At 36.8% G+C, this 16,778-nt stretch overlaps 1 long non-coding RNA gene across 1 annotated transcript; it reads left to right on the forward strand.

Moving 5' to 3' along the window:
- The first annotated feature begins 8,411 nt into the window (after nucleotides 1-8,411).
- LOC141396816 (uncharacterized) lies at nucleotides 8,412-8,791 on the forward strand. Its single transcript, XR_012411248.1, has 2 exons — nucleotides 8,412-8,542; nucleotides 8,610-8,791. It is a non-coding gene; the product is annotated as an uncharacterized lncRNA (long non-coding RNA).
- The last annotated feature ends 7,987 nt before the right edge of the window (nucleotides 8,792-16,778 follow it).

A 16,778-nucleotide genomic window follows, 5' to 3' on the forward strand; every position in this document is an offset into this window, starting at 1 on the left:
TCTTCTTCCCGATCATCTGCAGCCGAACACCGAATACATCGTCTCCCCGATCATCTGCAGCCGAACACCGAATTCATCGTCTCCCGATCATCTGCAGCCGAACACCGAATTCATCGTCTTCCCGATCATCTGCAGACTAACACCGAATTCATCGTCTTCCCGATCATCTGCAGACTAACACCGAATTCATCGTCTTCCCGACCATCTGCAGCCGAACACCGAATACATCGTCTTCCCGATCATCTACAGCCGAATACCGAATACATCATTCACACCCGAACACAAACAACACCGTTTTCCCCGAAGACTAACCCGCTAATTCAACACGAGCTCCTCAGCTGCCAAACCCCAGCGAGTCTGCATAATACTTACGCAAACTATTAATCCAAATATATACCCATTGGATTCATTCTTATCGCATTTAAACACAAGTAGATTGTAAATTAGTATTTAATCAATAAATCCCCGATTTAGTCCCCAGGAAAGGGAGAATACTAGTCTTTTCATTTCGTAAGGTTTAGTGGGTACTTATGGAGACCTTGGACGCGACTGAGATTACCCCAGCCGACGAGAAAACCATCGAATCTGGATAAAATATTTCGATACCCAAAATTTGAACCCAATCGATTGATCCGTTCGAGAGTTATCGTGCGCACCAGCCTGCCAGACAGACAGAGAGACAGACAGACGGACGGACTTTGCTAAATCTACTTAAAATTGTCTGAAACGGATATCGTACAAACATACATTGGGGTCTAAAACCATTATTTCGATGAGGCACATTTTTAGTCGTATCAAAGTGTAAATACCCTCTTTAGCCTAAAGGCTGAGGGTATAAAAAGATTAATAAAATATATATTGTGACCGCAGATAACGAAAATGTGAATAAAAACGGTCCAAAATCATATATAAAAAGCGAAAGCTTCTGGAGATGTTAAATATTATAGCTACAAATTTCTTTTGTTCAGAGACTCATAATGAAATTTGATTTGGAACATTTCTTCTTTTGGCACAACCCCCAAAAAGTGAGGTATTTTAGGAGATTTTGACTCAGTATGGAATAAATTTTAATTAAGAGTCTAAAAGTTTAACAAATAATTTCTACCTATAATACCAAATACCTATAATATCAAAGTATTTTACTCAGATATCTAGTTTATTCTGTGACTTGAAATTTTGTGTAGAATATTTCTTCTTTTAACACTTTTCGTCTAGAACTAAATTTCATGTTACTTTCATGCATCAACTCGAAAAAAGAACAAAACAAGTTTATTCAAAAAAAATATTTGGGTGTTTTCTTGGCAAACTTGATGTATATATTTTCTTGATATATATTGTAAATACATATCTAATTTATTCGGCGACTTATATTGAAATTTAATGGAGAACATTTTTGTCTTTGACGTCTTCTATCTAGAATGAAGTTTTGTGGGACAAAACTTAATAAACTCAGATAAAGTACAACATTAACCCTAAAACGTGATTTTACTTTTGACAGATTCCTGGCGTTTAGGTACGATTTAGAGTTTTGGTGTATTCGGGGGCCTATAGTAAAATTATACGACAGATAATTTTGTAGAATATTTTGATCTGATATGATCACATTTTAAATGAGTTTTTATACGTTTTTGAAAAAAAAAGAGACAAAAAAGACCGGTGTAGTGACTCGCATGAGGATTAATTTTTTTCATAAAAAGATACCCCGCATTGTTGTCAGTAATATTTCCAAAGACACTTTATACCTTAAATGCAAGGATTCCAAGGAATCTGATGTCGAATATTTCAACTTGCCACGCCTATTTTGGTTACTTCCCTACGTAAACTTTCAAAACGCCGATACACGTGTCTTCTTTTTTTCGGTCTTCTTTCATAATCTGGCCGAATTATCTTGTTATTATTTTTAGTGTTTTACAGTGATATTATACAAATTAAATTATTTTGGATGAAATTAAATGTTTTTGGACTTAGCAAAAAATATTCGTTTTAAATGTTGATTAGCTAGAAAATGGGTAAAAATTGTGTCTTTTCTTGTTTTCTCTCGATTTGTGATTAAACCACACTTATCACGATTTTGCTGTTAATGTGAAATTAGGAGCTAACTAAATAAGGATCATCGCACTAATGTATAACTTTTCAAAATTTGATCTGCGTCTGTCATTAAATGATGGTGACGTTTTGAAGCCAGATTTTAAGTGCTTTTTAATATTTTCTCCTAGTCGCGTTCCGCAAACAGGGGTTTTTCAAAAAATCATTCATAGGATTGTACTACTCGCGATTCTGAGTTATTTTATATGTATATCGTGAATGTAGTCTGCACAGCTTCACAGAAATCTAAAAGTTTGTGCGAACATTTTTTCTAAAAATCATATTTTTCGGGCCTAATTTTTACAATTGTCGTTCGATTTCCTCGTACTTCATTGCAAATTTTAGATTTTTACGTTCCGGATTTAAAAACCCTTTTTAACCTTTTATATGAATGTACATAGATCCAAATCCGACCATTTTCTTAAGAGATTCAAGAAAAAAAATTATTTTTTGTCCCAAGTATGAGCTTAGTTTGGCTATAACATCCAAACTATGATACCAATCTTTATAATTGTGGTCTGTAAAGTTTTGATTCAAAACAAATTTTTATGTAATTTAATTTTTTTTGATATCTTAAAGTGGAGTATTCCCCCAATGGCTTAATTTCATTTATTACCGTCTATTACATAGAGTAATGTTTTTCAAAACGAACTGACAGCGTTGCAAAATTTTACTGATCGCTACCAATATCATGATTTCATCCCGGCGAAGGGAATTATCAATTGGCTTTTGAGCTTTTTGAAATGATGCCTTTTTCAGCGAAAAACCGAACTCTTTAAGTGTCTAGTATTCTCAAATAAATGAGAATCACACTCACTTTTCGGCTTTTCCAAAAAACATCAGAACAAACATATTTGCAAACAACTATCAGCACGTATCAACTAAGAACTCATCGAGTTCTGTAAGTTGAAAAACATCATCACAGTTGCCTGTGAGTGATTGTTGTTGGAATTTTTTATATTTTTACAAATTATTTTGTAAAAAAAGTTGGGTTACATTTAAAATTTTTTAATTTTTTGTAAATTCCGCAAATGCTGAGTAACATTTTACAAATATTATACAATCTACTGGCTAAAGTCACTTCGTGATAACTTTTGGTGACAATTGTTCTCATTAAAATTATTAGCATCTCGATAATAATTTTTTCTTACAAATCAGAATTTTTTTTCTGCAACACCAAAAGGTGTGCTCGCGAGGGGATTCGTACTGGGGAATTTTTTCTTAACCTATGTATCAAAAATCGTTGATGTATCGCGAAAAGAAAAATGTAAATTTGTTGGGAATTGAAGATGAAAAAATTGGCAACATTTCCCATTTACACTTTCATACGGGCAAAATGTTTAAATAATAGTTTTAGACCTCATTTAAATAATAGTTTAAATAATAGTTTTAGACCTCAAGTATGTTTGCTAGAGTTGGGTAATCTAGTTCCTAGTTCCTTGTACTAGTTCCAAACCGTATGAGTAACATCATGAAATATACTTACTTACTTAGCTGGCCCATTACGGAACATTTGTTCCATAGGCCGAACTAAGACAAGATCTCCATTCCTCTCTATTTGTTGCTTCGCACTCTGGAATACCGCGCCTTTTCATCTCATCATCCACTTGTTTGCGTCATCTATTCCTTGGCCTGCCAATTCTGCGTGCACCGCCAAGCGGTCCGTATTTATACGCCTTTTTAGCGGGTTCATCATCGCTCATTTTTATGGTATGGCCTAGCCAACGCAATCGCTGCATCTCGATACGTTTAACAATATTGATGTCGTTGTATAGCAAATACAGCTCGTGGTTCATACGACGTCGATATTCACCGTCAACGCAAATTGGTCCGTAGATCTTTCGAAGAATTTTTCTCTCAAACACACCAAGCACTGCCATATCTGCTTGCGCAAGTACCCAGGCTTCGGAGCCATACATCAGCACGGGTAGTATCAGTGTTTTGTAGAGCGTTATTTATGTTTGACAAGATGTTTGTTTTTAAACTGCTTACTTAAACCAAAGTAGCATCTGTTAGCCAATACAATTCTTCTTTTTATTTCACAACTGATGTCGTTTGTTGTATTTACGGAGGTGCCGAGATAGACAAAGTCTTTTACTACCTCAATATTATAGGAACCAACAATGGACGCATTGCGCGTCGACACCATCAACTTGGTCTTCTCACCGTTTACCGCCAGACCCATTTTAGCAGATTCTCCTTTGACCTTTATAAAGGTATCAGTTACTTCTTTTACTGATCTGTCCATGATGTCTATATCAGCAGCATAAGCAAGTAACATGTGACTATTGGTGTAGATTGTGCCACTTCTTTTGATGTTTGCCTCTCGTATAACCTTTTCTAGCAGGATGTTGAAGAGGTCACACGAAAGGCTGTCTCCTTGTCTGAAACCTCTTTTGGTACCAAACTCTTCGGAGAGGTTCTTTCCTATTTTAACTGAGGACCTCGTGTCAGTCAAAGTCATTTTACAAAGCCGGATGAGCTTTGCTGGGATACCAAATTCAGACATGGCTTGGAATACCTTTGAACGCAGCGGGCTGTCGAAGGCTGCTTTATAATCGACAAAAAGGTGGTAGGTGTCGATCTGCATCTCTTGGGTCTTCTCCAGGATTTGCCGCAGGGTAAATATCTGGTCAATGGTGGACTTGCCAGGTTTAAAGCCGCATTGGTATGGTCCAATTATCTCGTTGGCCATAGGCTTTAGTCGTTCGCACAATATCCTTGACACGATCTTGTAGGCAATAGGGAGTAGACTTATGCCCCTATAGTTAGAGCATACAGTTTTATCTCCCTTCTTGTGGACGGGGCACAGAATACTCAGGTTCCAATCGTTGGGTACTCGTTCGTCCTGCCAGATGGTGCTAACTAGCTGATGAATACACCTTATCAGCGTGTTGCCTCCGGTTTTGAACAGCTCGGCTGGTAAGCCATCGGCTGCTGCTGCCTTATTATTCTTCAGCCGATTTATTGCTGTCCTTACCTCATATTGGCTGGGCGGTATACATTCAATACCATCTTCTGGGATTGGGACTGTGGTATCTTCGTCGTCTTCGCTGCTATTGGATACCAACAGATTTGAAAAATGTTCTTTCCATATCCTAAGTACACTATCTGTATCAGTTACCAAATTACCTTGCTGGTCTCTACAGGAGGATGTGCCTGCACCAAAGCCATCAGCTTGATGCTTGACTCTTTGGTAGAATTTTCGGACTTCATTCTGGCTCCTGTACATCTCGATTTTTTCACACTCCCGCTTTTCCATCTCTCTCTTTTTCCTGCGGAAAAGACGTTTCTCCTCTCTCCTTTTCTCCCTGTATCTCTCTCGTGCGCTACGCGTTGCTACGGATTGTAAAGTAGCCCTATATTCCGCATTTTTCTCTTCGGTGGCAGCACGACACTCCTGATCATACCATGGATTCCTTGGTGGAGGTCTCTGGTATCCAAGTATGGATTTTGCGGCTGTTTGCATGGAGTGGGCAATGCTTTGCCATTGCGCTGATATGTTATCGGGATGAGGAGTGCTTTGATTAAGCAATTGGGCTTGTTGATTGGAATATGCCGTGGCTATCTGTTGTGATTGCAGCTTACCGATGTCTAACTTTCGTGTTGTGTCTGTTCGTACTTTGTTTGCTACGTTTAAGCGGGTGCGTACCTTTGCTGCAACAAGGTAGTGGTCCGAATCAATGTTTGCGCCTCGGAACGATCGTACATCCAACATGCTCGATGAATGTCTTCCATCTATTACAACATGATCAATTTGATTTCTCGTTTTCTGATCTGGAGACAGCCAGGTGCCTTTATGAATATCGAGATGATTAAATCTGGTACTGCTAACTACCATGTTTTTTGCAGCTGCAAAGTCTATCACCCTTATACCATTGTCAGATGTTTCACTGTGGAGACTGAATTTGCCGACTGTTGGGCCAAAGATATTCTCCTTTCCAATTTTGGCATTAAAATCGCCTAGAATGATTTTAATGTCATCATGAAATATAACGTGTGATATTAAGTATACGCAGTTTGTTCAAAGAAAAATGTGGGCCATTGGAACTGCCGAGTGAACTATGTATATAGTTCCATATAGTTCCTTTGGCACAACTCTAATGTTTGCACAAAATTCGTTTAAAGAGTCTATTTAGCAATTTCCGTCCGCCGATTTGTCTCGAGCGCATCACTGATTCGGTCCAAAATTTGGCCTTCGCAATATGTTGTCCCAGCTTATTTCAAGTTCCAAGATGGATCATATCGTTCCATTCTTCGGGTACCTCCCACATAAGAGTTCAACACTTTCCACTAAAATGTTACGTGCAATTATCTTGAATGGAGCAATCGATTTGGTCCAAACGTTGGATCTCCTAATATTTTGTCCAAATTTAGTTTAACCTCGAAAATGGTCCATATCCGTCCTTCCCTCAGGTCACCCCCACAAAAGTTGAACATTTTTATACCCTCAGCATTTATGCTAACGAAGATATATACACATTCAAACGGGCAAAATGTGCCTCTTCGAAATAATGGTTTTAGACCCCAAGTATGTTTGTACGAAATCTGTTTCAGACAATTTGGAGTCGTTTTAGCAATGTCCGTCCGTCTGTCTGTCTGGCTGGCTGGTGCGCACGATAACTCTCGAACGGATCAACCGATTTGGTCCAAAATTTGACCTTCGTAATATTTTGTCCAAACATAGTTTAAGTTCTAACATAAGCAATATCAGTCCACTCCTTCCGATACCTCCCCCACAAAAGTTCAAAAATGTTCGGAAAAATTGTTTGCACGATAACTCTTGAAGGGAGTGAGCGATTTGGTTTATACTTTACACATCCTAATATTTCTACCAGATATAGATCAGGTTCGAATATGGACTATGTTTGTCCACTCTTTCGGGTTCTTATCACACAAAATTATGTAGATGTCCACAGCCAACGAAACTGCGCGGAACCCATCGATTTTCATTCATTTTCCTCAGATAAAATATCAATCATTGAATTGGAAAGGCAGAAATTTAAATTATCTTTACCATATTTCTTTTGATTCGGGCTTATAAAGCTATCAAATGTGACGTCTTTGTACTTTTATTGTAGTCATGAAAATATTGAACCCAATTCAGTATACAACGATATAACGATTTCTTCATAAGAGTCCTTTTTGAGTTATAAGCATCGATTTTCATCATATTCCAATACCCTAATACAATTTTTTGCCCAATATTAGTTGGTAGTGGACACTCACGGTCTTTATTTTTAATTATAAGTTGTTTTTTTTTTGTAAAAGTTTTCGACATCTGACAAAGGATTTGTGCAAATTCTTATGGTGGTTCTATCCTGGTGAGCCATTAAAACATGCCAATATTTTGACATTTTTTCATAAAGCGACCAAAAAGCACCCTTATAACGCATATGTGAAACAGGTTAGGTATTGAAAACTCTAAATGTCCACAAAAATATAATTTTCAATTCCTCTCCTATCGTTAGATATAACGGTATTTGTAGGCAAAATTGGTTCTATTCAGATGAACCGGAGTGTATTAATATAGCTTCCATGTAACGGGTTTTTATCACAGTTTCAGAATAAAAGGCTTTCTTTTGGAAAATTTTTAATTCAGGGCAATGTTTTGCATAAACCAAAGGAAACTGAGTATTCAATTTAGCTTCCATAGCAAAATTAAAGCCTTAAATGATGTTTTTAACCCTAAAATGTGTTTTAATTTTGCATATTGCTGGAGTTTAGGTAAGATATAGAGTTTTGGTGTATTCTAGGACCTATAGTAAAAATTGGTGGCAAACAAATGTATGGAATATTTTGATCTGATACGACCACATTTTATAGGAGAAGGGACCAAAATGACCACTTAAAGACCACCTGACGGTTAAATAATATGAAAAATAAATCCAGCGACCCGAAAAACATATGAACCCAAGCTTAGGTCAAAATCCATTCATTTTTAGAGTTTTGGCCAGGTTTTTCGTAAAATTGGACACTGTGCCATGGCATAAAATTATTGGCCCTGAAATGTGATTTATTACCTTCTGCCATCATGTTGTATCTAAGAAACAGATTGTCTTCTGGGAATAGAAATTAAAATTCACGTTCGTTGCCTTAATTAAGTTTATGTAACAATTAAATCATGCATTTCAAAACATCGTATCAATTATGGATAAATTTCCATTGTTATTTTGTAATGGGACATAAAATAGTTGATAATGTTTTTCCACAGAAAAAGGGGAATTCCTTTGAGAGTAACAATGACACCTAAGACACGTGAACTATAGTTGAATATGTTTTTGTAAAATAAATATGTATGAATGTAGCTACTTACATGTAGTCGTTTTAAATATTACATATTATTGTTTGAATTTTGTATAAATAGTCGGTAAATTACTGATTAAAACATCATTCAACAAAATGAAAATCTACGCTATATTTGCAGTTGCATTGGCCTTGTTGTCATTGGCCATGGGTAAGTTGAGGCACTTGTCCTGAAATGTGTTACAATAAAATAATTGTTGAATGATTTTTGTTTCTAGCTAATCCCAATCCAAATCCTCATCCTGAACCAAAACCTTTGCCAGGAGGTGGTGGCGGCGGAGGCGGCGGTGGTGGTGGCAAGTAAAATTGCCAAACCGGAAAATCAATGGAGGCCGACACTTGTTAAAAATGTTGTCAACAAATTAAATTGAAAAATAAATAAAAATTAGAAACGCTTAAATCTTTTATGCTTTATTTAACTCAACATATGCCTATCCTGAATTTTAATGGGAATATACATACAATAGTGGAAAAGTGAGCAATTATACAAGGATACAAGTCCCTAATTTTAAAATTTTAATAGGTTACAAAATAAGTTTTAGAAGTTTTCTCAGTATTTTTTTAGGTGTTTGGGCCTAATTATAAATATAAGTTTTAGAAGTTTTCTGAGTATTTTTTTAGGTGTTTGGGCCTAATTATTCCACAAACAGACCCAATTAGCAGAGTCTACAGAGTATACAATTTTAGCATTTTAACAAAGAACACACAGACTTCTAAGAACTTTAGTGCGATAGGTGTATAAAGGAGTGTCCCTACCTATTGGTATATTTAGTTTCCCATATCTCAGGAAGTATTCGCTTCGCCTAGCAAAAAGATATATATAATGTTGTAGTCCTGATCACAACGACCATCCGCTTAATATGGATAAAAGCGCAAACGTTTCGAATTTTTGCGGAGGAGATACTTGAAGGAACAGACCGAAATGTCCATCTTGGAAGTGAATCTAATTTCGGGACTTTGACTTCGCAATTTGAAAGGGCCTATAAAGTTAATTTTATAAAGTATACCATTTACCGCTACAGAGTGTTGCCCAACCTTTCTCATCATCACTGCTACGCCGCTTGGTTTAAACCTTCTGGTAGAATAATCGAAGTATTATCAAATTTTCCAGCAGAGACGAAGGGACTAAAACGCATTTTACATTTAGCATGTTTTATAAAATATGCACCATTTAAGTTGTCAATTCCATACAATATCTGTCAAATAAATGACGTAAACTCCAAAACACCTGTTTTAAGTGCAATTGTAAAATGCGTTTAACCTGTTGACTTTTGTTTGTCATTTACCTAACTCTGATGAAATTTATGTACGGTTCTCAAAGACAGATAACACTGCTCAACAAAATTGAAAAAGTTGAATGTTTCAACCGATGTTGTTTTTAAATGAAATCGGCGAGTTATTTTCAAATCCGGTCGCGGTTTTTCTCCATCAGCTCTTGTTCTAGAGATATAGCTCAAAATCGGTTTTTACGAGTTTTACCCAGAATTTCGTTATTTCCGGATACAAACAAATATTTTTTGTGGGGTTTTCGACACTAATATATTAAGGAGATTTTGTACGTTCGATACAAACTGTATTTGAAATAATTATGGTGAATATATATAAAAAAATATAGAAAATATACGACGGACCTTGTAAAAATTGCATATTTTGAGTACGGGGAAGTCATAGGATCTTCATATGGCATACCGGATATGCTTAGGGTGTCTACTATATGGTCCAGTATTCAAATATATAATATAAAGTTCATAGCGCCCATGATTCGGTCATAACCTAAAAATCATCATGAAGATTGCTAAGGAAAAGTAAGACATTTACTTGTGGTAATGATATCAGTGGTAAATGATATCTCTTTAGCAGTCTTCATGACGATTTTTACGTTATGGCCGAATCATGGGCTCTATGAACTTTATATTATATATTTGAATACTGGACCATATAGTAGACACCCTAAGCATATCCGGTATGCTATATGAAGATCCTATGACTTCCCCCGATGACGTAATCACAGCTTAAAGTACTCAAAATATGCAATTTTTACAAGGTCCGTCGTATATTTTCTATATTTTTTTGATATATATTCACCATAATTATTTCAAATACAGTTTGTATCGAACGTACAAAATCTCCTTAATATATTAGTGTCGAAAAACCCATAAAAAATATTTGTTTGTATCCAAAAAAAGCGAAATTCTGGGTAAAACTCGTAAAAACCGATTTTGAGCTATATCTCAAGAACAAGAGCTGATGGAGAAAAACCTCGACCGGATTTGAAAATAACTCGCCGATTTCATTTGGAAACAACAAAAACTTCGGTTGAAACAAAAGTCGTGTTGACCAGTGTAATCGATATTGTCATGTTGTCATTGTCCTTTTGACTTTTACCTAGTTTTGGTTCACAAAAAATCCAATATTTTGCTTTTCTGTATATTCAGTATTGGTTATACAGGCAGCTTGGGTGCATCTAAATTATTAACCATAAAGTGCTTTTGCTATGGCGAACACTTTGCACAGTGCAATTTGTATAGAACCCCAAGATTCTTCATAGAATGCTATAGCTTCGTTCCCGTTCCTTTTTAGTGGTAAAAGTTGCTTTCAAAAAATTGCAAAATTTTCCAAAATGTTCAGGAACAGAAAAATTGTAGATATGTGAAAAAGTGTAAAAATTAAAAAATTTCAACACTTTGAGTGTAAATCAGACTATATAACAAAAGAACGCAAAAATATATGCTTTCTTCCAGAACTAAAAACTTTTTACAATTTTTACCACTTTTACGAAAAACCGTTTCCATACACAAAAAAGTGGCTGAATGGCGCTCTCTTTAAAAACTGTTTACACAACAAATTTGAGCGTGTAGAAAATAGTAACATGTTTGCCGGCGTCTGATTGGTTAATACGCCGGCTTTGACATTTGTTCCAGATTTTTTAACGTTTTTTTCATTTCTCCGTTCCCGTACTTTTTTAATAAAGTTGTATGTGTATTTCATTTTTCACATTTCGCTCTTTTACTATTTTTACCATTTAAAAAGTACGGAAACACACATATAATTTAATACATTCAATTTCAATAATTTCCAATTGGCCATCTTCGTCTGAGTCTAGCCACGCCTCTTCATCGCATGAATCCTCTATTTTTGTTTTGATCTTTTATTTTTCTTTTTGTGTGTATCCATAATATTGACTCTTTTTCCTACCTATATGTACATACATATATCCCTGATAATTAAATGTCAAATTTATAAACTGCTACATTTGCCAATTTCTACACAGCCAAATTCGTCTAGCAGAAAACAGCAGAAGAGAGCGTTTTTCAGTGCCATTTTTGTTCAAAGTGAGCTGCAAATTTTGCCACTTTTTTGGAATGCGGGAATGCATTTCTAGCAAAAATTTTAAAAATAATACTAAACAATACTAATTTGCAGGTTCTGGAACACAACTTATACCATCTGAAATCGAATATTGTATTTTTCGCCATGTCCGATCTATAGAAACGTTTTAATAGGCATTCATGTGTGTGCTTTATTCAGTTTACATTTGGACCAGAATACACACCCCAGAAGGTTATCTGGTTTCTACAAGTTACCTCAAGTAGCATTGCGTTACCTACAGAAGAGCTTAAGAGGTCTTCTGTTGTTTACTTTTGACCTCAAGAGTGCTTTTGCTGTTAACAGAAGGCGTCAAGAGGCCTGTTGTGTACAAAAGAGCTGCAAAGGTCCTTTGTTATCTATGGAAAACATCACGAGGTTTTGTACGCCATACAGAAGGCATCTAGAGGTCCTCTGTTAAGCTCAAGAGGTCTTCTGCTCACTGAAGACCTCAAGAAGAGTTCAATATGAACAGAAGACTTCCAGAGGCCTTCTGTTGTCTATAGATGACCCCAAAAGGGTGTCTGTTATCTAGATAAGACCTCAAGAGGTGTTATGATTTCTTCTGTTGTCTACTGAAGAGCTGAAGAGCTATTCTTTTATCTATGGAAAACCTCACTAAGTCTTGTACTGCCAAGAGAAGACATCCAAATGCCCTCTGTTGAGCTTAAGAGGTCTTCTATACATTGAAGATCTTAAGAGATGCCCTCTGTTGAACTTTAGAGGACATCTGTCCATTGGAAATCTCAAGAGGTTAAGTGGACCAAAAAGGCATTCTGCTGTCTACAGAAGACCAAAAGTGGTTTTCTGTCAATAAAAGACCTCAATAGTTGGCCTTCTGTCTATAGAAGACCTGAACAGTTGGTCCTTTGTTGTCGAGGCTTCTGTTGTCTACAGTTGGCTACAGAAGAACTGAATAAGTCTTCTGTTATCTATGGGAAAACTGTTGTGTTGCCTAACAGGACTTCTGTCCTTTGAATATCTTAAAAGGAGTGCCTTCCGTTGTCTACAGAAGAGCTGAAAAGGTCTTCTGTTATTTATGGAGGACCACGCAAGACGTCAGAAGCCCTTATGTTGTCTACAGAATAGCTGTTATTTATGGAAGATCTCGCAAGGTATTGTGTTGCCTACAGAATACATCAAGAGGCCCCCTGTTAATCTCAAGAGGTCTTCTCTCCATTGAAAATCCTAAGAGGAGTTCTGTTTTCTACAGAAAGGCTCAAGAGATCTTCTCATTTCTGTTCAAGACCTCGGGGCTCTTCTGGTATTGTCGTCTACAGCAGAAGACCATTTGAAGTCTTTTGCAAATGACAGAAGGTCTTTTAAAGTCTTCTGTAGATACTAAATTGTCCCTTGAAGTTTTCTGTAGATAACAGAAGGTTACTTGAAGTCAGATGACCGCATGCTTTGTTGACAACCGACGGTTAACTCATGAGGTCTTATATAAACAGAAACCCTTTTGCGGCTTCATGTAGACAACAGCAGACTGGCTGACTTCCGTATGGTATTATGTTTCTTAACTCCGATGTACTTAACAACTGCGAAGCTTTCTTACTTAGCTGGCCCATTACAGAACATTTGTTCCATAAGGCGGGCCAAAAAAAAAAAATCTCCAACTCTCTCTGTTTAGTGCTTCGCTTTCTGGAATACCGCGCCTTGTCATCTCTTCATCCACTTGTTTGCGCCACCTATTCTTTAGCCTGTCAATTCTGCGTGCACCGACAAGCGTCCCGAATTTATTCGCCCTTTTTAGCGGGTTCATCATTGCTCATTCTTATGATATGGCCTAGCCAACGCAACCTTTGCATCTCGATACGTTCATCTATACTGATGTCGTTGTATAGCAGATACAGCTCGTGGTTCATACGACGTCGATATTCACCGTCAACTTAAATTGGTCCATAGATCTTTCGAAGAATTTTTCTCTCAAACACACCAAGCACTGCCTTGTCTGCTTGCGCAAGTACCCAGGCTTCTGAACCATACATTAGAACGGTTAGTATCAGTGTTTTGTAAAGCGTTGTTTTTGTTTGACGAGATGTGGCTTATTCCTAAACTGCTTACTCAGCCCGAAGTAGCATCTGTTGGTTGTATTGTTGGTTGTGTTTACGGCGGTGCCGAGGTAGACGAAGTCCCTTACTACCTCAAAATTATGGGAACCAACGTCAACAGTTGGCTCGATCTCTATGGACGCATTGCTCGACGACACCATTAACTTTTCTTCTCGCCGTTTACTGCAAGACCCACTTTAGCAGATTCCCTTTCGACTTTTTCAAAGGTATCAGTTACTTCCTTTACCGATCGACCTATGATGTCATAAGCAAGTAACATATGGCTGTTTGTATATATTGTGCCACTTCTTTTTACCTTCGCAGCTCGTATAACCTTTTCCAGCAGAATGTTGAAAAGATCACACGAGAGGCCATCACCTCGTCTGAAACCTCTTTTGGTACCAAACTCTTCGGAGAGGTTCTTTCCTATTTTTACTGACGATCGAGTATCAGTTAATGTCATTCTACAAAGCCGGATGAGCTTTGCAGGGATACCAAATTCAGACGTGGCTTGTTTCAAAACGTGAAAAATACACATTTTCAGCGCAGATAAAAAGCAAACATGTATCATTTTTATTTCTGATACATTTAGTTGCATTTTCAAGGAACAATGTATGAGTGTGGAACTGAAGTATTTTGACGAAGTTTAAGCAACACAAAGCAAATGACGATACGGAAGTCAGCCACTAATTGTATTATCCGATAGTCCGAAGAGCACTTGAGTTCTTTAATAGACAAAAAATGCCTCTCGATCTCTACTGTATACAACAGAAGGTCTCTTGATATCATCCGCAGACAACCGATGAGCTCCTGAGGCCCTCTATAGACAACAGAAGACTTCTTGAAGTCTTCCGTAGACAAAATATGACATTTTTAGGCTTTCCGTAAACCTCAAGAGGTCTTTTGTTGTCTAGAGAATACAGTGGATTCCCGAATTTTCTACCACACAACTCAAAATGTGTTAGCGGTAGTTAAACCCTTTGAGATTTGAAAGGAACCTATCTAATCTAATCTTTGGTGTTCATTGCAAATAGATTTTTTTATCCTGCTGCTGATGCCAGACAAGGAAGCCAAACACTGTCGAGGTATTAATCAGACCAAAACAGTGCTTGTGGTCTTTCAAAGCCCATTGTTTGATACCTTCTCTCATGTTAGAATGTCGAGAAAATCGGCCTCCGGAGTAGTCTAAAACGTTGAATTATCATTCATATGTGTGGGCGCCAGTGAAGCTTGGAGTTTCCCAAGAAATTTGATATCTACTGAACTGATTAACCTCTACATTTTTTTGTATTTCATCTTGCCTAGACTATCATTACGTCGGGTATTATTGGTGATTACATTCCTGAAAAATTAAATTAATATTACCTAGATTATAAATAACAACTTTATATATATTCTAAAGATGGTAATTCCAAATTAAAGAGCTAACCACAAAATCTGGCATATGAAAAAAAAATCAAACACTGTTCCTTCTGGGTCAATTGTGGGAAATAAGGTTTTATTGCATAAGAAATGCAAAGAACTATTAATTCAATTATAGCTAAAAAACAATGGCTAACAATTATTGCGACATAAAAACATGTATTGATTTTCTTGGAAAAGGGGAATTCCTTTCAATGACATCTGAATTTGAATTGTCATTGAGTGAAACCACTTTTTCTAATTAATTTATTGTATTGGGTAGTTGTGCAATATCATCCCAATCAATGATAGCTCAAATCTTCATATAAATACGTTGTAAATTACAATTAACAGCATCAGTTGACAAAATGAAATTCTACGCTTTATTTGCATTTGTTTTGGCCTTGTTGGCTTTGACCATGGGTAAGTTGGAAGATTTGTGCCGCATTTTGTGTCAATGAAGTTATTTGTAAATGATTTTTTATAGCTAATCCCAATCCAAATCCTCATCCTGAACCCAAACCATTGCCTGGTGGCGGTGGTGGCGGCGGAGGTGGTGGTGGTTTACATGGTGGTGGTGGCGGAGGCGGCGGTGGTGGTGGCAAGTAAATTTGTCATGATCCTGATACCGATAGAGATCAAATGTTTATAAAAGATACTCAATAAAGTTTAAAAAAGCATAAACAAAAAGTTTCATGGGAAATATCTCTAAATTAAATTGTCCCCAAAGGTGCAAGGAAAGGGTTATCTTAAAAGAAAGACTGAAGCTCGATTCTATTTGAGCACAGTGTTATATAGTGTCGAGCCACGCTGTACAATTCCATTTGCAGTTAAGTCTAACATACCCAAACAATAGTCAGAAAATATAGCGCTGAAAATCGAATTTGCTCTAGAAAAAAATTTCGCCAAACTGTATTTCAAATTGTGGTGATGTAGGGTATTATATAGTCGGCCGACATGGATCCTTACTTACTGGTTTATCAAAATTCATATACATTCATCATTTGATAGCACTGTTCTACAATTTTTTTCCTTTTCCTGAAATTTAATACTTAGTCTTCTTTGGTCTACAGAACTTTCCACCAGAAATCCACCACAAGTCAGTATAGGTCCACGTTTTGATACAGCCCGATATTCGGTATTTTTAAGGTTTAAGCAGCATAACATAGCCTTCGGTGGGGTGGGGTGTGATAGGTCCAAACTTTGATATAGCCACCATAGAACGGTACCTCCCGATTTTTGGTTTTTTAAGGTTTTTAGCCATATTATCCTACCAAAATGACTGCAATTTGGTATTTATTATCGATATGGGTGTAGAAGAGATTGGAAGGTACTACGATACCGCTCGATGTAAAGTCTTTTAAGGAATTGGTCTACTGTAGTGACTGTAACTTGTTATTTCGGATTCTCAATGGGTAGAAAATGAGTGATATAGTGTCATATTTTTATATATTCTCAATATGAAGGTACCTCCAGATTTTACCTCAACGCAAGTCTCATTGGTATTAAACCTTGCTTCAAAGAAAATGATATTCTTCAGGTAGCGTGGCGGAAGAACTTAGTACTTTC

Source organism: Musca autumnalis, unplaced genomic scaffold (assembly GCF_047663935.1).
Source record: "Musca autumnalis isolate F117 unplaced genomic scaffold, ASM4766393v1 scaffold_3, whole genome shotgun sequence".
In the NCBI taxonomy this organism is placed as follows: Eukaryota; Metazoa; Arthropoda; class Insecta; order Diptera; family Muscidae; genus Musca; species Musca autumnalis.